Source organism: Alexandromys fortis, unplaced genomic scaffold (genome assembly GCF_014885135.2).
Source record: "Alexandromys fortis isolate MF-2015 unplaced genomic scaffold, M_Fortis_MF-2015_v1.1 scaffold_31, whole genome shotgun sequence".
NCBI classification, from domain to species: domain Eukaryota; kingdom Metazoa; phylum Chordata; class Mammalia; order Rodentia; family Cricetidae; genus Alexandromys; species Alexandromys fortis.
Window position 1 is genome coordinate 228919 of NW_026067974.1, and position 22202 is coordinate 251120.

At 48.0% G+C, this 22202-nt stretch overlaps 1 protein-coding gene across 4 annotated transcripts in view; it reads left to right on the forward strand.

Moving 5' to 3' along the window:
* Rnf43 (ring finger protein 43) overlaps nt 1–22202 on the forward strand; it is a 68620-nt gene that overhangs the window by 25462 nt on the left and 20956 nt on the right. Inside the window, exon 1 of one of the 4 annotated variants that reach the window (XM_050156680.1) lies at nt 2033–2123. The exons of the other annotated variants lie outside the window; for them this stretch is intronic. The gene's annotated coding sequence lies outside the window, so the exon portion shown is untranslated. Of the gene's footprint in view, nt 1–2032; nt 2124–22202 lie in introns of those variants that run through there. 4 annotated transcript variants of the gene reach the window in all.

Genomic DNA, 22202 nt, shown 5'->3' on the forward strand with positions numbered 1-22202 from the left:
AGAAAGCTTTGTGGCAAACCTCAAAAATCAAAGCGGTTAATGAAAATGATAATAACAAGCAGGGTATGCTGCCTCCGGCCTGCAGTTTCAACACTTGAGAGAATCAGGAAATGAAAGTCATCCTCAATTACATAAGGAGTTCAAAGACAACCTGGTCTTTGTGAGACTCCCATCTGAAAAACAAAACAAAAGGAAACCAATAATCTAAATTCATCGCCTCTTCAGGAAGATAACTTGAAGAGTAGTCTTGATGCAAGGGCCTGTCTCCTGCCACACAGGGTAGGTCACCAGCTGCTCCCAGATCAGGTACATTCACCAACAAGTTAGTACAGGAGACTACAACAGTCGTATCCCATTGAAGCTACAAAGGCTGTTCAAGTAGCGCGGTAGTGATGATTGTATTCTCATATAGATAAAAGAGTGGGTGTGACATTTCATTTCTTTTCTTTCCCTGGTGCTAAAAATGGACCCCGGGGCCTGCCTGATCTGTGCTGGGTGTGCACTCTAGCACTGAGCTCCAACCTCAGCCCCAGAGTTTCTTCTAAGGCAGCTTGGTGATCAGTTACGTTTCGACATGAGTTCATGTCTGGAAATTTTTAAAAACCATGTAATTTCTCCTTAAATTCTGGAAGCAGATAGTCCCCTTGAGAGAACTGAGGTAGCTAACTGCCTTTCATATTGACCCTGTATCTGCAATGCAATGGCCGTCGTTCATTCCCCTCTGAAATGTGTTCCGGGACCACTAGGTACTTGATAGATCATAACTTCTCCATCTTCCTTTAGTTGGCCTATAACGAGCAGACTCTGCGTTCCCTGTGGTGACTGTTTACCCGGGAAGCTTTTCCACCCATGTTGGTGCAGGTCTGTATTTCTGTCATAGACTGGCTGGTTTCTGTGCTCTGCTTGATTAGATGGTCTGTACTCAATGTGTGCGTCCAAAAAGCAGTCTGATAATTCTCCCAGGGATGTGCCATCCCAATAAAGAGGCATCTTAGTTCTCCCTCATGTTATTGACTTTTGTTTTGTTTTTGAGACAAGGTCTCACATAGCCGGCCTCTACCTCCCTGCACCGCCTACCTGCTGACATTGTGGATATATGCTCCACACACCAGGCTCCTTTCCTTGTTTGAGTTGGGATCTTACTGTGTAGCCCAGACATGCTGTTTTCTGTGTAGCCTGGGCTGGCGATGAACTTGCAACAATCACACTGTTCAGACTCCAAAGTGCCCAGGTTATAGGGAAGCATCGCCCGTGCTAGGCTGTGCTATCATTTTTTTTACTTTTTATGAACTTCCCTATTCTGTTCTGGCATCAAGGTGATTTTCCTTTTTTACAACGTGTATATTGCCATCTTCACTCTGTCCACTGTCCTACTGTAGTCAGTTCTTCTAGATCTCTTGTCTTAGGGACTGTTTGCCATATCACATGGTATAGGTTTTTGTCTCATGTCAAGGATCTTATTTCTCTACCCTCTCATCCTCTGGCTGCCAGTTGCAAAGACTCTTACCTATATGTCCTAAAGTGCTTTAAGGTAATCTGAGTCTCTTGCTTGGCTCCAGGACTGGCCTTCACCCTTTCCTCCGCCCAAGCAGTCCTGAATATCCAATGTCCGCAGCATCTAAGTCATGTCCAGTTTCTCACTCTTTTGCTCTGATTCAGGAGAGAGGAAAGGAAGGAAAGGGGGGAGTAGAGGGGAAGAGGGAGGAAGGGAGAAAGGGCCAAAGTAGAAAAGAGAGAGAGAGAGAGAGAGAGAGAGAGAGAGAGAGAGAGAGAGAGAGAGAGAGAGGATCCTGAGCACTCCTTTTGTGTCGGCATCTCTGTGAGGCGCTTTGGAAGGACTCCAGCCAGGCATGGAAGGGCTCTTTGATAATATCTGACGGGTGGGTAAGAATTTCGGGCACCTGGCCAAGATACACACTGCCTGTAATCGTTAACTCAGTCTGTAAACAGTTCAAACGGCACCGAGAGGCCGGCCTTTATTACATTAGAAGAAGCCTTTCATCTCTCTTGCTCAGGAGCCAGGCGTCCAGGATTGGCCTCCACGATGGCCTTGCAGCCGTGGTATTCGGTGCACAACACCAAGACCTAGGACACGCAGGAACATACAGTGGAGCCTTCCCCAAGTGACTAACTTTCAGGCTCTCTGCACCCGAGCCATAACGAAGTCATTCTTTTCCTTTTGTTTTGCACCTGGCTGATTTGGGAAAGGAAAGATGTGGGCAGTGGGACCAGGAACAACCGTGGAGAGGTCTGCAAACTTGGGAACCTCACCCCTCACCTCTTCATTCTGCCTGTTTGCTCCACATTGATTGCGAGTTTGGTCTTTGGAGTATTCCATGTGTCCTGTCAGCTACACAATTGCTCAACATTCCCAGGGCTAACGCAGCACGGTAGAGCCCCCACCCCGCCAGGAGCCCGAGATAACAAACATTCCTGCCCTGAAGGTGCTTGCTGACTGAGACCTTAAGATAATGCTAGATATATCGGAGAGATAAGCTGTCCGAGTTTGTTGCAAATGCCAAGTGACCTGGACAAGGGGTTTCTACAAGCGCTCCAGGGAGGGCAGCAGTGTACTCAGGGGCAGTGGGGAAACCCCTTTGCGTTCTGGGAGAATTAAAATACTTTTCAGTGTGTTAAAAAAAAAGGTTTCTCTTTCACTTCCTTCCCTTTTCTAATGAAAATCGCTGAGCAATTGAGTGTTTTAGGTGCTTGGCTGGAATCATTAAACTTGTGGGGAGTGTGTTTGCTTTTTGAGACCAAGTCTCCTCTAGGCTTGGCTGGGAATGACCTTGAGCTCCTGACCCTCTGCCCTCTGTCTACCCAGCCCTGGGATTACAATCACACACTCACCACACACACACACACACACACACACACACACACACACACGCACGCACGCACGCACGCACGCGCGCGCACGGTGTGCAGTGCTGGGGAGTAGGTCTAGCTAAGCCAGCCCTCTATCAATTGAGCGGCGGCAAGCAGCCCTTAACCTTGTCTCAGCCTTCAGAGAATAGGTCAGAGTTTTGTAGAGGTGCAGTTCTGAGACCCTAAAAATTGTACAGGAAGACCAAGCACAACTTACCCAAGTGTTTTACCATCTCTTCATTTTTAGACACAGTCCACACTGTAGCCTAGGCCAGCTTGGGACTTACTATGCTGCTCAGGCTAGCCTTAAACTCAAGGCAGTCCTCCTGCCTACACCCCAAAGGTTGGCACTGTTGATATGAGCCACCATGCCCAATGTAGAAAACCCTTTCCTGGTTAATGTTTTTGAAGATATTTAAAAATAAAAGCTAATGTTGGCAGAAACCATTTATTTGATAAAGCCAAGTACTAGAATTTAGATTAGACCATGGGTTTTGTAGTTTGTTTTTTGAGAATCTCCCACCATGGATTTTCTATCTAGCCACGGGTGATCTTGAACTTCTGGTCTTCCTGCCTCAACATCCCAAGTTATGGAACTATAGGATAAACCAACCATCTTGTCTGGTTTATTTGGTGCTAAGGAATCAGGCCCAAGCCCCTTGCATGCCACATAAGCACCCTGCCAACCCAGCTGCGTGCCTACTGCAGCCATGGGTTTTAAGTAAATGTACTAAAATTCCCTTCAGGATTATTCAAGCTGCACATCGCCTCCAGGTTTCGCCCCTTCTACAAAGTCTCAAGTGTAGGCAGCTGGGCTCTTCCTCTACGACCGTAGTTTAGCTTCTCTTCAGCTAGAGGAAGTGGAGGAGAGGCACGAGACCAGGATAAGGCACAGGCTGCCTTTAGAAAGCCTGCAGCTACTGATCCGGCACCCGTCCATTTCAGTTGTTTGCATTTTGCTCAGATTTCTGGGTCATCTTCCTATTTATTTTGGATTTGAGGTTTGTCTGTTTCTCTCCATCTGGATTTTCTGTGCTGATTCTGAAGATAGCTTTGAGGAACCGGGATAGAAAAGAAGGCAGAGCTGCTGACAGTGTTCATGTTAGTGCCCAGCCCACAGCCTTTGGTGTGCTCAGTAAACCTGCATGTGTGTGTGTGTGTAACTAGTGTGTATGTGTGTGAGAGGCCAGTGTGTATGTGACCAGTGTATGTGAGACCAGTGTGTGTGTGTGTGTGTACATGATCAGTGTGTATGTGTGTGAGAGGCCAGTGTGTGTGTGTGACCAGTATGTGTGTGAGAGAGAGACCTGCACATGTGTGTGACCAGTGTGTGTGTGTGTATGTGAGAGAGAGAGAGAGACCAGTGTGTGTGTGTGTATGCGTGTGAAAGAGAGACCAGTGTGTATGTGTGAGAGACCAGTGTGTGTGTATGCGTGTGAAAGAGAGAGAGAGACCAGTGTGTATGTGTGTGAAAAACCAGTGTGTGTGAGACCAGTGTGTGTGACAGGTGTGCGTGTGTGTGTGAGCACACACATGCATGAGAGAGACAGAGTACGAGCGAGCATGGACTGGGCCTCCAGCTCACTGACTTGCTGAGGATGAGCCAGGGAGTCCTTCCTTTCATCTGAGACAACCCATATTTTCCCCACTTCATGGAAAAGTGGTAATTCGATCTTTAAAGAAATCTGTCCCTTTAGAAGAACACAGGCACCAAAGCAAACAGATCCAGTTTGCTCAGCGTCGTTATTTGTTCATGGCAGAGGGAGAGTGGTTATTTGAAAGCACGTGTTAGCTCCTATTTATGAAGCAGAATCATAGAAGTACAAACTGCACACGGTACCTGGATGAGGAAGCTCTGAGGCGTGCTCTCTGACTGGCTCAGGTCAATGCTCCGGTTAATTCTCAGGTCACGTACAACTGAAGGCAATGGGAGGTAATACGGGAAGCCTCTGGTATTCTTCGTGAATATAGAGTCTGCCTTTTGAGACATGATCTGTCTTGAATTTTGACTTCCCACCCTGGCTGCTTTTCTTCTGTGTATAGTGGAAGTGTATTCTGGAAGGGTTTGCACCTCCCCCCCAGTCATTGCTGCACAAGTCTACCATGTATAGAGCCAGTTTTAGAACGTTTACTAAGATGCAGATGGTGAGTCTTCCCTCAAGGCTCTGACTCCATGTGCCTGGTGTAGGGCCTGAACCGAAGATTTCCCAGGTGGTGTTAGAACACCCGGACTATATGTTAAGAAACACTGCTCTTGGCCACTTGCTATCTTATAGTCACTGTGACTTTAACACCGCCAGAAAAGCCAAAGTTTAAGTAAAAAGATTGGCTTTAATATTTCATAAATGACCACTTGCTTGCAGAGACAAAACACAGCCGAAAAACCATGTGCCCGAGGCTTGGTCAGCTGCCTACCTATACCAGCAGACAATGAGTGTTCTACTGGCGCTGACATAGCAGGTAGCAGGTGGGAGCTTGCTCTAGGAGAAAAGGCTTAGCTAGACTCCAGAACTGGAAGAGTCAGACAGGGATTCTTGCTCAGTTCCTCTGTCACCTTCGGTTTGCCTTGCCTTTCGGATTTCCCATTTTTCTTTGTTCCACCTTAGTTTGAATCCCTTAGTTTGTACAGTAGGTTATGTTAAAATCAACTGGATGGCTGCACGTGGTGACGCACACCTGTAATCCCAGCATTTGGGAGTTCGAGGTCAGCTTGGTCCACATAGCGTTCCGGGAGAGCCAGAGCTACTTGGGGAGACCCTGACTCAAAAAAAAAGAAAAAAACAAAACAAAAAAAAAAACAAAACAAATTAAAAACTAGGTGGGGCCTGTGAGAAGGCTCAGTGGGTAAAGGCCCTTGATGTTCAACATTACCAGCCTGGCGCCCCGGGTCCTGTCCCCAGAACTCACGTGAAGGGAGAGGGAGAAGACCGATTCTTCCAAGCTGTTCTCTGGCCTCTTCCTGAGCAGCATGATATGTGAGCGCTCTCTCTCTCTCTCTCTCTCTCTCTCTCTCTCTCTCTCTCACACACACACACACACACACACACACACCATCATCATCATCATCATCATCAACAATGTAAATCATGTTAAAATATTTTAAAATAAGAAAGAGAAACCGAGCTGGTTTGAGTCTCACTGTGGCCTAGCAAACAGCACAGTGTCATCCCTCCAGACCAAGAACCAACCAGAAACAACTTCCCGGCATTTCTTCCTTCTGAGCATTTTCACGTATTAATCTTAGCATTTAAAATGTTCCATCCTGCTGCCAGGTCTAAAAATATAGACAGTGTTTTTGCGAGCTTAGACCTTCAACTCTTTCACTCAGACTCTAATTCCTTGTTGTTGTTGTTGAGGTAGTACATCCCTATGTAGTCCAGGTTGCCCTGGAACTCACTGTGTAGCCCAGGTAGCCCAGGATGACCTCCAACTCACCACCCTTGCGCCGGGGCCATGCTAATCTCTGCACCTGTCCAGTTTTAGCATGTGAGCGACAGACACCCCCCCCCCCCAGTTCTCAGGTTTAGAACTTTCAGCTCCTCCCTCTCCTTCATCCCTGTCGCCCAGTCTGCCAGCAAATACTGTCAGCATTTTCTCCATAACGCCTTTGGTTCACCCCTCCCAGCTGCCACTGCTGGAGGCCCAGTCCTCATGGACCAGGCTGGATTCTAGGGAGAGCTGTTCTGGGTGGGTTTCCACCACCAGTTTTCCTCCTTCTTTCCACTACTGTTTTTATCTTCAGGGTGAAATCAAGATGCTTACAATATTGAGGTGTTTGTTTGGGACAGAATTTTGCTGTATGTACCCAGGCTAGCCTTGAACCCCTTACGTTGCTTAGGCTGGCCTCCAACTCATGATCACTCTTCCTCCCTCAGCCTCATAGTGCTGGGCTTGCAGGCGTGAGTCTCAACACCCTACACAACACTGTTTTGATAATAAACACCCTTACACAACACTGTTTTGATAATAAACACCCTTGTTCAGAAGCTGAGGGTGAGCTCTTTTCCTCATATGGGAGAACAAACTCATGACTCTTTCTTTCTCCCAACTCTTCCCTGATCCTCCCCACATCCCCACCTCCCCAATCCATTGCCTTCTCCCTTTCTTTAAAAAAAAAAATAAAAACAAAAACCCAAGAAACACACACACACAAAACCCACACAAATGGAAACCAAAATATACAAGCAAAAGACCAATAGGACAAAAAAAATGCTGAAATAATGCAAAATGAGACAAAAGTCTACAAGATACCATTTAGTTCATTTCATGTTGTGTTACTGGGTACTGGGCCTGCCGTGCAGTGTGGCTGATAGACCCAGTGAGACTCCGCTAGAGAAGCCATTGTTCACTGCAGATTGCTTCTTATTTAGAAATGGGAGCCCATGTCTACTTCCTCCTCTCAGAACTGGGACCCCATGTGGTTTGAACCCGTGCAGGTCCCGTGCGGGCTGCCACAGTCTGTGAGTTCATGTTTGCATCAGCCCTGTGGTCTGAAAGCGGCTGTGTCCTTGGAGCCATCCAGCCTCTCTGGTTCTTACAGTCTTTCTGCCTCCTCTTCCACACAGATCCCTGAGCTCCGAGGGGAGGGCTTTGTTGAAGACAGCCCATTTAGAATGGGGTGCTCCATAGTCTCCCACTCTTCCATTCAAGAAGCGTTCATAGTGTTGACTCCCCATCTCAGCTCTCCAAACTCTAGAAATTACTTATTCATCTTTATTATTACTACTGAGTGTGTGTGTGCATGAGTGTGCATGTGTGTGCACGCGCACGCAGTTTACATGTACCAGGGCAAGTATGTGGAGGTCAGAGGTCAGCTTTCGGGAGTCAGTTCTCTCCTTGCACTGGGGGGTTCTGGGGATCAGCTCAGGTCGTCGGCCCTGCATGTCAAATGGCTTTCTTTTCCTACTCAGCCATCTCGGCGGCCTGGCCAGATGCTCTCAGGTCTGGTTTTCAGTCAGACAAGTCTCCCTGTGCTTGAAGTCCTGAGAGAAACATAGCCTGCAGCCACATCCCTCACCCAGTTCTTGGTTTCATCTCAAGGCTGAAACTAAGATGTTCAAAAAAAAAAAAAAAAAAAAACCTCGCTCGGAAGGTAACAACAAATCCTGCCTTTTCTTTTAATATGGCTGTTTTTTTTTTCCTGTCTAAACCCCGCCCTCTTTAAGAGCTATTTGAAGACCCTCACAGCCCGCAGGGCTATTGGCTGCCCCAGAATGCAGAACTTGACTTGATATAGCACCTTGCAGCAGCAATGGCCTTGCGTGTGTCATGAGTGTCCTCCTCAAGAGACTGTGGTTCCCGGGTACAGCTCAGCACAGTCTTAGGAAGGAAGCAGCTCCTTGTCCGACTCTTGCCAACTTTGTAAAAGGTCATCTATTAGTACCATTCTGATGCATCACAAGGAGCTGTGCATGTCTGCCCATCTCCACATGCTCAGAGGTCACATCAAGGGATTCCCTGTACATCAACAAGGAACCCTGGGGGCCGTAGATCCTCCCTGCTCCAGACAGCGTGGAGGAAAGTGCAGTGGCTATTATTTTGGGGAGAGAGGCAGTTCCAGGCCCAGGTCTGATAATGCACGGGGTTAGTATGCGCTTACTGGCAGACAGTCGTTGGTTATTTGGCTAAGAAGGGGGATTTGGCCTTTGAAGTATGCCAGTTAGGTGTTAGCTTAGCAATTAGATCTGCTGCTGTTTTCTGAGGTCAGCCTACATGAGGACCGAGCCACGGTGGAGCGACTGGGTGTCAGTCTTACACCGTAAGAACTCATTTATAGGCATCCACAGAGGACTACCCACCCGGGCAGAGAACAAACACCAAAGAAGAGCAAAGGAAAGTGCCCTTCCCATAGTCACTGTGTCAACAGACGTAGCAGATAAGGCGGCTTTTGTGAAGCGGGGATGTGCTGGGGGGGGGGGGATGGTGCACCTGGGCTTGATGATTCAGAAACCTGGTGCCACATTATATAGCACTATGAGGCCACCTCATATGCCAGCCACTCCATGGTGGCTGATGTCATGTCATTACCCATTTGTTAACTGGGCCAAGAGGAAAGGACTGGAAGACAGCCAGAGGAAGGTATACTTACATCTTTGCCGAGCCGCCTTCAGAACCCAAGAACGACACGGCTGTTGGAGTCCTCTTTCCTTATGGGTGGAGTCATTGTCAGCCCAGTAGAGGTTGACTCCTACTATGGGTGTGATTTGCCCTGCTTTATTTCCATGACAAGTATTCTCTCGTTTAAATGTATTCAAAGGGGGGGGATGGAGAGTTGCCGGAGAGATGGCTCAGTGGTTAGAGGTGCGATTGCTCTTCTAGAGGACAGGGTTCAGTTCCCAACACTCACAGTTTTGCTCACAACCCTTCAGACTCCAGAAGAGGGATGCCCTATTCTGACCTCCATGGGCACCAGACACACACCGCACACGTGCATATCTGCAATCCAAACACATGCGCATAAGCAAATAGTGAAGCTGGTTTTTTGAACAGCATCAGGTGGAGCCGGGGAGACAGCTCAGTAGGGAAAGTGACTTCCCCGCTGATGTAAGAGCCTGATCTTGGATCCCAGCACCCAGGTGAAAAGCTGGATGCAGAAGCAAGCACCGAGAACCCCAGCACTGGAAGGTGAGGTGGGAGCTGAGAGAGGACCATCCAGTCTAGCTCCAGATTCAGGGAGAGATGTTTCAAAAAACAAGGTGGGCAGTAGCCAAGGAAGATACCCAACCTCGGCACACAAAGTGAAGTAAAGTAAAATAATAAAAGTATGCAGATGGGTTTCTGTGGCTCAGCCACCAGCCCACCGGCTGTGCCTTAAGCAGGAACACAGGTGACTGAAGTGGCCGGGATTTGATTCAAGGCTCACCCAGCTTCTCTTGCAGTTGTCTCAGTGTGTAACTCAAACACACTTTCGGGAGACCTAATGCTCAAGCTTTCAATATCAGTAAAGCATACGTTTATGGATCATTATGTCAGGACTTTGTAATTTGTGAGATACGAAGACAAGCCTTCCCTGGTTATACTTCCATGGAATTCAGAGATCAAAAATTATTACATAATAAAAGGACAGAGCAAGATGCTGTGGACATTTCTATTTCATTTTTTTCACCCTCCAAGACAGGGTTCTTCTGTGTAGCCCTAGTATACTGAAACTCGCTTTGTAGACCAGGCTGGCCTCGAACTCACAGAGATCCGCCTGCCCCTGCCTCCCCAGTGCTGGGATTAAAGACGTGCGCCACCACCGCCCAGCCTGGGCATTTATTTAAAGAAGAAATTCTCCGTGAAAGAAGTAGCATGTGCGCGTCTTGAAGGCTAAGTATATAGGAACGGAATGACACAGATTCCCAGAGACTGTGAGAACCGTGATACAATTGTTTTGGACAAGCGGTGGTTTGGGAGCCAAACGGGGCTGTCCCTGAGAAGATGGGTAGAAGTGACACTGTGTGTTGATACTGTATGTAGGAATGGCAGTAGTTTAAATATGTGATTTCATCTCGATGCTGACCTTGCACCATCACATCTAACCAATTAACTTTATTTTAATTTATTTCTAATTGTGCGTGTGTGTTTGGGTCCACGTATGTAAGTGCGGATGCTCTCAGAGACCAGAGGCATTGGATTTCCCTTGAGCTGTGTGAGCCACTCAACAGCAGTGCTGGGAACTTAATTCAGATTCTCTGCAAGAGCCATGCACACTTCTTAACTGTTAGACCATCTCTCTAGCCCTGGTTTCCCATTTTTTTGGTCAAGATTCAGATGAGGTAGACCACTCACTGTTTGGAAGTGCCAGAGTTGAAATGCAAAAGCAAGTGTACTGCTTCCAAAGGCTGAATAGCAGCGTCTCATTTGATAGGCAAGGAGTCTGAATTCACGTCAGAAGGAAGGCTGTCGACATCCGAGCAGAATGATGATTCGATTAGCATTTTGTTTAGGGATATTGTTCTTGCAGGATCCACAGAGGGTTAGAATGCCGAGAGACCGGTTAGGAGTTGGCTATAAAGCCTCTGACTCTGGGGACAGGGAAGGCAGTTTCCCAAGACTAAGTTAATAGACACGGCAAGATTCATAGTGACTCTGGGGTGTGGTGACCCTAACAAAGATAAGTCAGATAAGAAGGGCTATTGGCGCCAGGTGGCGGTGGCAGCGCACGCCTTTGATCCCAGGACTCGGGAGGCAGAGGCAGGTGAATCTCCGAGTTGGAGGCCAGCCTGGTCTGCAGAGTGAGTTCCAGGGGACCCAGGGCTATGCAGAGACACCCTCTCTCAAAAAACAAAACAAATGGTTATTAGTTTGGGGCTGCATGCTGGCAGAATGTGATATTTCAGTTCCATATATGTGAGTTCGTGGGTGCCATTAAGACCGCAATGAAATAACGTCTAATGGAACTATAGAAGCACAGGCCAATTTGAGTTTAGAGACCTGATTTAAGAATCACCTGAAAACACTAGCGTGTATCGGAACTCCAGGAGGGAGCGCATAGAGACGAGAGGATATAGTTTTAGGATGTGTGTATGTATTAGATGAGCGGCAAAGGAAGAGGAGAAAGAGGAACTCACGACAAATGGAGGGCAGCCGGAAGAGAAGCGGTGGTTCAGTCGTGTGTCACAGACAGTAAGTGGGGAAGACAGAGACGGCGTTCAGGGGCAGAGGCACCGAGGAGCCTTCCTCAGCAATGTCAGTGTCGATCACGGTCAAACACTTTCTTTTTTCTCTGTTCTCGGCCCTGTTTATGGAGGAAGTCAGTCAATCCAGAGGACTGTTTGCCTATTAAAGACGTGTTTAGTTGCCACACTTTTAATTTGAGCTAGTGAAAGCTCTCTGTTTTATCACCAACAAATTAACATAATCGTGTGCTGGCTTTGATCAAGTCATTGGAGAGTAGCAGGTCTTTGGGTCTCTCTCCCCATCCAAGAAAGCTCTTGTAAAGATTTTGGCTCTCTTGCTCCATGCCTCCTCCCGTGGTCTACCCAATCCCCACCAGCTTGAGCCTGTGAGTCTCTGGGCAGGGTTCAGGTCACAGGCTGAGAACCCCTTGTGTTGGTTCTGGGGTTACCTGCTTTGTGAAGGGGGTGATGCTAATGAGATGAGAATAAGATCGCTAATGAAGGATTATAAAGCACTTTGCAAATCTAAAAGCCACATCAAAGCTAAATATAATCTTAATTTAGGGTAAAGAGTTCCATTACCAGAGCGAGAGAGAAGGGGGACAAAGGGTAGTGGTGCTTTGTACCTTGATAACTGTGCAGATCAAAAGTGCTGTATTGATCGCAGTTGCCCTGTGAACTCTCCAGCCTAGGAATTTGGCTCCCCTCCCTGATTCTCTAAGTACTTCTCTGGCCCACTCAGTGCCCATGGCGTTTCTCTGAGTCTCCCGACCCAGCAGCAGCGGGACCTTCTTTGCAGTGGCAGCCTGATAAGGGAGAGGGGTCTTCTTCCATTTATCTTTTCCCTATCTCTTCACTATCTGGGCCTCACTGAAAAAATAAAGAGGTTTGAGCAACTAGGAAATAACAAAGCGCTCAGGGTCCACAAAGAACAAGTCAAGGGATGTTTGGAATATTTGAGCATACCTGCGCCTTTGCTGTGAGGTGGCCTGCAGACACCCTCAGGTACCGAGCCGGCTGGAAGCTAAAACAAAGAACCGTAGTGGGGAACATGGGCTTCACCTATATCAACTTTTCTGAGTATATAGGATAGAGGAAAGAAATTAATTCATCTCTCAAAAGTAAGCAGGAAGACCTACTCTAAAAAAAAAAAAAAACCCTACAGAATAGTACTGGGGGTGAATTGACTCTAAATGTTCCCAGAACTTTTTTATGCAGCCCATGGGCCTGGTCGTCATAAAATCTTGGTAGGGAGTGAAGTTCACCGGAAATGCTCAGGCAACTAAAGCTAAAGCCAGTCCCCCAGTCGCCATGGGGAGCAAATGCTTCTTTGGGGCAACATTAAAGAGACGTTTTTCTCCCCCCACCCCCCACTTTTTTTTTTCTTTGAGACAGGGATTCTCTCTGTAGGCTTGGCTGTCCTGGAACTCACTTTGTAGACCAGACTGGCCTCAAACTCACAGAGATCCACCTGCCTCTGCCTCCCAAGCGCTGGGATTAATGGCGTGCGCCACCACCACTGATCTTTTCTCAAATTGATTTAGTTGTCTCTAAATGATTTCTCCCCACAAAATAACTGTCCTCCAGATCTGAAGATTCATATCAGGGCCCCAGATGACAAGAGAGCATACTCCCAAAGCCATGTAGCGAGGACAAATTACTATATGCACACATTCTACATTCCTCAGTATGCAACGCTGTGTATGCACACAATCTACATTCCTCAGTATGCAACGCTGTGTATGCACACAATCTACATTCCTCCGTAAGCAACGCTGTGTATGCACACATTCTACATTCCTCAGTGTGCAGCGCTGTGCGTTTGCGTCCGCTGTGCTATTGACACGTGACTTGAAAACCTTGTCTGTGTGCATGCACATACTGGGCTGGAGAAAACTTATAAATGACTATGTCTCGGGTGAGCAGAGCTTTTCTTTTGGCAGGTGGTGGTGGGAGGGCTTTTTGGAATGTTTCTTGGTTCCCCACACTGATTCTAAATGGCCGGTCATTAAGGAGGAAGGCTTCCCTGGAAAAGGTTAGTCTTGCTCAAATTAATAGATAAGGCTTAGGCATGATGGGTAAAAGGAAGGATTAGAACTCTCCCTTTTTATGAGGTTGAACATCTGTGACTTTGAGCTTATAAGGGGTGTGTATAGAACTAGACGTCAGGTACACGCTTGTATCCCAGCACTGGGGAGGAGCACACGGCCAGGCACCAATGTGGAGTGTTGGGGAGACATTCACTGGGTTTCTGAAGAGAAGGCAGGAATCTGAAGATAGTTCTTCCCTGATGAAGTGAAAATGCAATTGCCAAATTTACCTCCTATTGGCTTGTTAAAATGTGACCTAGCATGCTTTCTTTTCTCCTGCTTGTGCTTGGTATTGTGCAAGTGGTGAGGAGCCCTCGCCTCTGACCCGGAGGAGCTCAGGATGTACTTTGCAGAAAGGAGGACATGACTAATATTTTATTGAGCACCTACTCTAACCAGGCCCACTCACAGAGGAAGTGACTAAAGGGAGGGGCCCCAGTGGAGTACCAATTAATACTAACAGTCACTTAAGAATTTGGATAGGGGCTGGGGAGGTGGCCCAGCGGCTAAGAGCAGGTACTGTCCTTTTAGAGGACACGAGTTCAATTCCAGCATCCATCCAGGTGGCTTGTAATCACCTCACTTGTAACCCCAGCTCCGGGAGATCCCAGTCCTCTGTCCTCCAAGAATTTTAAACAGACAGCTGTGGGAAAAGGGCTTCACTCTAGGAGCTAAGAGCAGGTCAGAGGGCTCGAGAAGGACACAGTTCTGAGGAGTGGGGGGCAAAAAGCAGTGTAAGAGTAAATATCTTGGAGTCATTGGCTCACAGGACATAGCAGAAGAGCCATTCTTCCCCTGATCTGTAAAGGAGATAGGGAAAAATCCGTGGGAAGACAAAGAAAAAGGAATGTGACAGGCAGTGGTGGAGCGCACCTTTAATCCCAGCACTCAGGAGGCGGAGGCAGGCGGATCTCTGTGAGTTCGAGACCAGCCTGGTCTACAGAGTGAGTTCCAGGACAGCCAGGGCTACACAGAGAAACCCTGTCTTGAAAAACCAAAAGAAAAGAAAAAAGAGAAAAAGAGAGGAATTTCGTATACAACAAAACTCTCCCATTGTACCTTAAACAAAAAAGATAATCTAATTTTATATATATGGGTAAGCATCTCTGGTTCACGTGGATGCGAGTTCCTGGAGAAGCCAGCGAAAGGCGTCAGCTCCTCTGGAACTGGCATTATAGGTGCTCATTTAGCCCCCGTGTGAGTGCTGGGAACCAAACCTGGGTCTTTTGCAAGAGCAACAAGTGCTCTTAGCTCCTGAGATATCTCTCCAGACCCTACATATACTTCTGTATACACAAGTTAAGAGTTTTTCTGGTTTTACTCTTAGTGCTTAGAATTCTACCATAAAAAAAAAAAACAAAGCTTGCGGGGCTGGATGCCTCCAAAGGTTAAGAACACATACTGCCCTTCCAGAAGACCCGGGTTCAATTTCAAGTATCCACAGCAGGCAGCTCAAGGCACCCGTAGCTCTAATTCCAAAGGGGATTTAACACCTCTGGCCTCTGTGAACACTTGTACACACACACACACACACACACAATTTTTAAAAACAATATCTATCTTAGGATATCTTAGGGATTGATAAATAAGTAAAAAGCTTCTTATGTATGTTTCTTTTGAGTTCCCAGGAACTGCAGAGATGCTGTTAGACATTATTAAAATATTCAGAAGACAGAAACACCAGCTGGTATCAATGCTGTGATATATGCCAGGCACCGTGGGCAGAGACCCAGTGAAATGCTGAGCCCCAAATGGCCCCCACACCCCAGGCTTTCCCAACCCCAGCGTACTTTCTCCTTTGTTCCCTGCCTAGAAGGCCCTTCTGGGAGTGGGAATAAAATGTCTGCTCTCCTGGTGCATCCACCCAGCTGCCAGCAGTCTGTTTGCCTTGTTCTTGGCTGGCAAATGATTAAACAGTCCCCCCAAAGCAGGCCTCTTCCCCAGGGCCACCCCAGAGACAAGGAACCAGAGCTGTGGTCAAAGGCTGTCAGCAGTCACGCTGGAGCCTTGGGGCTGTCTCCAACGCGAGCCTTTCTGGGCTAGCGCCTCTTCTGAACAGAAACCTCTTTAACCTATTAACTCCCCCTACCCCGCCACCCCAGAGCTTCTGAGGGTAGACTGAGCATCCGAGTTGGCAGGTGACTTGCATAATTGTACCTATTTCCTCCTGATGTAATTTCTAAGTGCAGCCACCCTGTGTTCCATCTATTGTTTCTTTATTGAGGCACAGACCCATCCCTCACAGCTTTTCCATTTTGAATCCAAGTGTAATCTGCGCTAACTGCCTAGGAGCCAGGGACTGAGATCCGCCAAGCAAACCCTCAGTGAGCTTCGCCCACCCTCACCGTGTGGCACTTAGAGCCTGGGCTGGGATGACTTAGTTGAACTTGGCCCTTTAGGAGACAGTATCTGCTCTTGTAGAGCTTTCCAGATGCAAAACAAGCCAGCTGTGGAAGACAGCAGCATGGGCCAGGGTTGGCAAGACAACTTGACGTTCCCTGGGGTCTGGGCTGGATAGGCTGAAAGGCCTGAATGGGTGTAAAGTCGACCAGTTGAAGCTAGACCCTTTCACATTCTTGCATTGACGTCATCAACCAGCGGTGCTGACTGACTCCTCTGGTAGTTCCCATAAGCCTCTGGTACATTTAAATAAACACTCTAGTTTCCTTAGGCTTCATTCCTTTCTTCCTTCCTTCCTTCCTTCCTTCCTTCCTTCCTTCCTTCCTTCCTTCCTTCCTTCCTTCCTTCCTTTCTCCTTTGTGTGTATGGTTTTTGTTTTGTTGTTGTTGTTTGTTTGTTTGAGACAAGATTTCTCTGTGTAACCCTCTCTGGAACTCCCAGTGATCCGCCTGCTGCCTCCGCTTCCCGAATGCTAGGATTACAGATGCTCACCGTACTCTCTGCTCTTTCAGTGTGTTTGTAAGAACTGTCTGGTTTTAGTCTTGGGCCTTTTAAACTCCAACTTCTTTACTTTAATGATGACTTTGGAAGAGAACATTACCTGCTTCCATCAGACTTCTAAATTCTTACCATCTTGGACATGAGTTTGGCCGGAATAGGAATGGCGAAAGCATAAGGCAGAACACGCCAAAGCACTTTTTAAATAGTTTACTGGGTTATGTATAAGAGGACAATTAGTAAACTCACTGCGGAAGGAGGTAAGGCCCTGCCCCAGAAGCTCCTAGGGCAGAACTTCCAGAATGCTCATCTTGGAAATGAGGGGATGAGGTATTACCTGTCTAGCCCTTGGCTTCTCTGCAAAGGGACTCTTGGGATAAGAGTTCAATAGAACCGGCAGGCCTCAGTGGTGCTTTCTGTACAGTGGAGCCACGGGATAGTGTCAGGACTCAGGTGATCTTCAGGGCCTCCTGGGATTCTTGGAGGCTGAGCCTTGTGTACTTCACCTGGTGGAGGATAGGTGTCCAAATGACATGACTAGGGTGTCTTCTAAGAAGAGTGTGTGTGTGTGTGTGTGTGTGTATGTGTGGTGCTGGAAAAGGTCTTACTGCGCAGCCTCAAACCTAACCATCCACTTGCCTCAGTCCCCAAGTACCGTCGCACAGTAGGCCTCTTTCCATTGCACAGTAGGCCTGTTTCCATCACATGGTAGGCCTGTTTCCATCGTACGGTAGGCCTGTTTGTTTCCATGGCACAATAGCCTGGTTTCCATGGCACAGTAGGCTGTTTCTATTAGTTTTATAAGGAGCACCAGAAGGGGCTGTGCTCCAACTGTGTAACCTCTGCTGCGGTCTCACTGCATGCTTTGATGATGGATGCATCACTGTGTGTGTGTGCAACTGTGTGCTGGTATAAGAGGTTAGCAGCAGCAAGTGGTGGCTGAGTTTCTCCCTCTGAAGCAACCCCAGTAGTCAGCTTTTGTTTCTTATGCTTCTGAATCTTCTAAACAAAGAGGCTAAGCAGAGGATGGGGTGAGGAACCCCCACAGAGGCTGTTTTCCCAGTGGTGGGTCTAGGTACAGTGTGAAGCTTTGACACCCTCTGAGAAGAGGATAGGTACATTTTGAAATGGAAGAATGATGTCTTTTCTATGGGGTGAGGGACACGGGGGGATGGGGGGATGGGGGGATGGGACAGGAGCCTGTCAGAAGGACCATTGTTCAGGTCTAAGCTGTGACCTCCAATTTCAGGACCCACCTTTCTCACCCCAAACATGGATGAGCACCTGCAAAGGCTTCTGCACCAAGACTCCTCTGCCTTCACTGTGGCTGTCGAGCAAACTGGGCGGTCAAGGGGCAAGCCTTTAATCCCAGCACTGGGGAGGGGGGTGAGGTGGGCAGGAGGATCTCTATGAGTTCGAGGCCAGTCTGATTTACAGAGAGAGTTCCAGGACAGCCAGAGCTACACAGAGAAACCCTGTCTCGAAAAACCACAATAAGAAAGAAGAGATATTATTAAATCCTATCAGGAAGAAGGAAGCTGAGGCAGAGAGTGAAAGACCCAGCCAGAGGCAAAGGAACAGACAGATCCAGCCTCTCTGGCTTGCTAAGCCTTAGAACCGGGATGGAGTCTGAACCCTTTGGGCCCAGGTGCCTGTGCTGCAGCTCTGAACAGGGCTATGTGCTCTCATGGGAAGGAGGCAGGCTGACTTGTGTTGTTCCAGGCCATGTGCCTCTCTGGCTTATATTCCTGAAGACACGGTGATGCAGACAGGGTAGAAGCTGAATCTAGGAGAACGCAAACTTTTTAGCTAGAGTTCATTTTCCTCTTCTGTGAGAAAGCAAGTTTGCTTTTGAGGGAGGGTCTTGCCATATTGCTCAGGCCCAGGCAGTCCTCCACTCCATCCTCCCAGGCAATGGGAACTGTAGCTGTGTGCCACACCGGGCTGATGGCAACTGTAGCTGTGTGCCACACCGGGCTGATGGCAAGTTTTGAAGATCTCAGGTATGAGCCAGGCTAGGCGTTTAGCAATTCATGTTTCTTCTATGAACTGTATGGTGACTAGATTCAAGATCAGTTTATTCCTTCATTAAAACAATAATTATAGCTGGGCAATGGTGGCGCAAGACTTTAATCCCAGCACTCGGGAGGCAGAGGCAGGTGGATCTTTGTGAGTTCGAGGCCAGCATGGTCTACAGAGAAAGTTCCAGGACAGCCGGGACTGTTACACAGAAAAACCCTGTCTTGAAAAAACAAAAACAAAACAAAATAAAACAAAAAGTTATTTATGGGTATGGGTGTTTTGCCTGCATATATGTTTAGGCATCCATGTGTACTGGTACCCACGGAGGCCATAGGAGAGTGTCAGACTCCCAGGAACTGTAGATATAGGCAGTTGTGAGCCCAGTGTGGGTGCTGGCAGTCGAAACCGGGTCCTGTGGAAGAGCAGCCAGTACTCTCAACCACTGAGCCATCTCTCCACCAAACACTAGGCCTGTGATATGCAAAACCCCAGAGTAGACTTCCTTTTTTTTAATATTTATTTATTATGTATACAATATTCTGTCTGTGTGTATGCCTACAAGGCAGAAGAGGGCACCAGACCTCATTACAGATGGTTGTGAGCCACCATGTGGTTGGTGGGAATTGAACTCAGGACCTCTGGAATAGCAGGCAATGCTCTTAACCGCTGAGCCATCTCTCCAGCCCCCCAAAGTAGACTTTCTGTGAGCTGGGCTTTTCCCTCAGGCTTTCTGCTTCACCAGTCTGTTCTAGCTCATCTGCTCGCTTCTGCCTTCTGGCTCACGGGCACTGCTGCTCCACTGGGAGATCCTCTCTCCCCAATATGATCTTCTTCTGTAGCTTGAAATAATACACAATGGCCAGGCAGGAAATGGAGGCACAGGGATCATCCATGGCCAGTGTCAGCTACAAAATAGTTTGAAACCAGCCTAGGCTATGTGAGACTTCGTCTCAAAAAAATAAAAAAAAAAAAGCCAGACGGTGGGGGTGCATGCCTTTAATCCCAGCTCTCTGGAGGCAGAGGCAGGCCAATCTCTGAGGCCAGTCTGGTCTGAGGGCGGGTTCCATTATAGCCAGAGCTCCACAGAGAAGCCCCATCTCAAATCTCCAAGAGCTGAGAGGTGGACCAGCACTAGTCTGCTTTTCCCCAAGCAGCAAGAGCTATATTTTATGATGCTGGTGTGTCCTGCCGCCCAAGATAAAAGTCAGGTGGTTCTAAGTTCAAGCAATAGAGGGTGCGTGGTGAGGATGATTATCAAATCTGGGAAGAGGAAATAGGGAGAAGGGCGCCTTTGATGTCTGGCCAGTGCTCCTGATTACAAAGGCAAAATTGTAGCAGGCAGTAAAGTTACCTGTCCAAGGCCTGGGTGAAGGTCTGAGTGTAGGATCCGAGAACTGAAAGATTGTTGCCGCGGGGGGGGGGGGGGGGGGGGGGGGGGGGGGGGGGGGGGGGCTGGGAAATGGGATCTAGTGCAGAGTGGCTTGCAGAAGCCCACGCCCAAGAGGAGGTGGTAGATGCCCGTAGAACTGAGACAGGAGTTAAGTGCAGAGCTCACTGGAGCCCTGGAATGCCCTTTGTGAGGCCGTAATGAGGTCACATGGGAAGGAGGCGGGCTGAAAACTGGAAGAGCTTGTTTGGTGGGGTTTGGAGGGCTGAGAACAGGAGGGAAGTGGCCCTGGATAAGGAACTGTACCAGACTCTGCCTTGCCGAATGCTGGCATTCAGAAGCCCTGTTGACCGCCAAGGGAGGAAGGAGTCAGAAAGGGCCTTGTCTCTTCCAGGAATAAAAGAGAATTGTTATTGTAAGTACAATAATAAAGCCAGCTCCCATTTAATGAGCACTTGCTAGGTGTCGGTCTGTGCTGTGCACTTACTAGTCATTGTCTCTGGTTTTTGGGATGAACAGGAATCATTTTCTGTGGTATTGGTGGCCCCATCCTGAAATGAAGGCTATGATGCTCAGAAAGTAACTTGCCCAAGGTTCCACAGGTGCATAGTGAAGCCATGTGAATTTGAACCTTACCTCTGTCTTGGAAAGGAATTAAACCAGAATGAATAAATTAAAGAAAGAACAATGGACTTAAAAATACGAAGTCCACATGCGTGTAGCATCCATGCCTATAATCCTAGCACTGAGTAGGTTGAAGCAAGAGAGACAAGAGTTTAAGTCAACCTAAGCTACACAGCAAGACCCTACCTATCTCTAAAACAAAACATGGACATCGGAGTTCACGGTGGAGCCATGGATTCCAGGAGTTAAAGCAGAAGTGTCCCCTGAGCCCAGAAGTTCAGGGTAATCCTAAGCAACATAGCAAGACCCTGTCTCTTAGAACAAAAGGATTATAACATCGCACACACACACACACACACACACCAGTTTTCATGTCTTTGCCGAAGGGTGTAAGTGTGTGCAATGCCAATTCTAAACCTGAGCGATCTGGACCTCCCTGATGGTAACTCTAGGACAGGGGTATCCCAACTCATGGCTTCTCCTGGGAACACACACCACCCACCAATTCTTCAATTCCTCCAGTTTCTGGGAGCCCTGCCCAGCCACACCCTCACTGAATCTAAAGCACTTGGTCCTTTTCTGGTATCACTGAAAGAATGGGCAGGCCAACAACTTCCTATTTGTGATCAGGAGCCCTGGCATCCTAAGGAGATGAGTGCCCCTAGATCTGCCCTATCCCCAGGAGCCTACCTGGAAGGATGGGGGAAGGCTGCCTCTGTTCACAGGGCAGCAAGCTTCCTAGCTAATGAACAGTCTTGGTGGGAATGACTGGTTTTCATGTTTAATCTGAGGATACTTGCAAGGCTCTCATTGTAACCAAGTCAAACCGTGCAAAAATGTAGTGAACATGTTTCTTACAATACTAACTGGACTGTACAAGAAAGGTCATGTATTTTCTGTTAAATCTGTTTCCAAGACCCCATCTCTCAGGGTGAGCACAAAGTAGCTTCCCTTCAAAAAGGAAGAGGCACAAACACCCGGAGTTTTAAGAACCCTACATTAGCTAGGGAACCCCTGATGCCTATGCTCAGCACCACAAATGCCTGCTACCCAGACGCAGGTTCCCTTTGAGATCAGAGGGGGAAGCACTGGGGCTGTAGCTCAGTGGAAGAGCCTTTGTCTAGCATACACATGGCTCTGGGCCCCAGCTCCAGTATTGAAAGAAAAGAAAAAGTTTGGATATATTTCTTTTTTTTTTCTTTGTTAAAGATTTCTCTCTCTTCCCCACCGCCGCCTCCCCTTTCTCTCCCTCTCCCCCAATCAAGTCCCCCTCCCTCATCAGCCCAAAGAGCAATCAGGGTTCTCTGCCCTGTGGGAAGTCCAAGGACCACCCACCTCCATCCAGGTCTAGTAAGGTGAGCATCCAAACTGCCTAGGCTCCCACAAAGCCAATACGTGCAGTAGGATCAAAAACCCATTGCCATTGTTCTTGAGGTCTCAGTAGTCCTCATTGTCCGCTATGTTCAGCGAGTCCGGTTTTAACCCAGGCTTTTTCAGACCCAGGCCAGCTGGCCTTGGTGAACATCCCCATTGTCTCAGTGTGTGGGTGCACCCCTCGTGGTCCTGAGTTCCTTGTTCATGTTCTCTCTCCTTCTGCTCCTGATTTGGACCTTGAGATTTCTGTCCGGTGCTCCAGTGTGGGTCTCTGTCTCTGTCTCCTTTCATCGCCTGATGAAGGTTAATATTCAGGAGGCTGCCTATATGTTTTTCTTT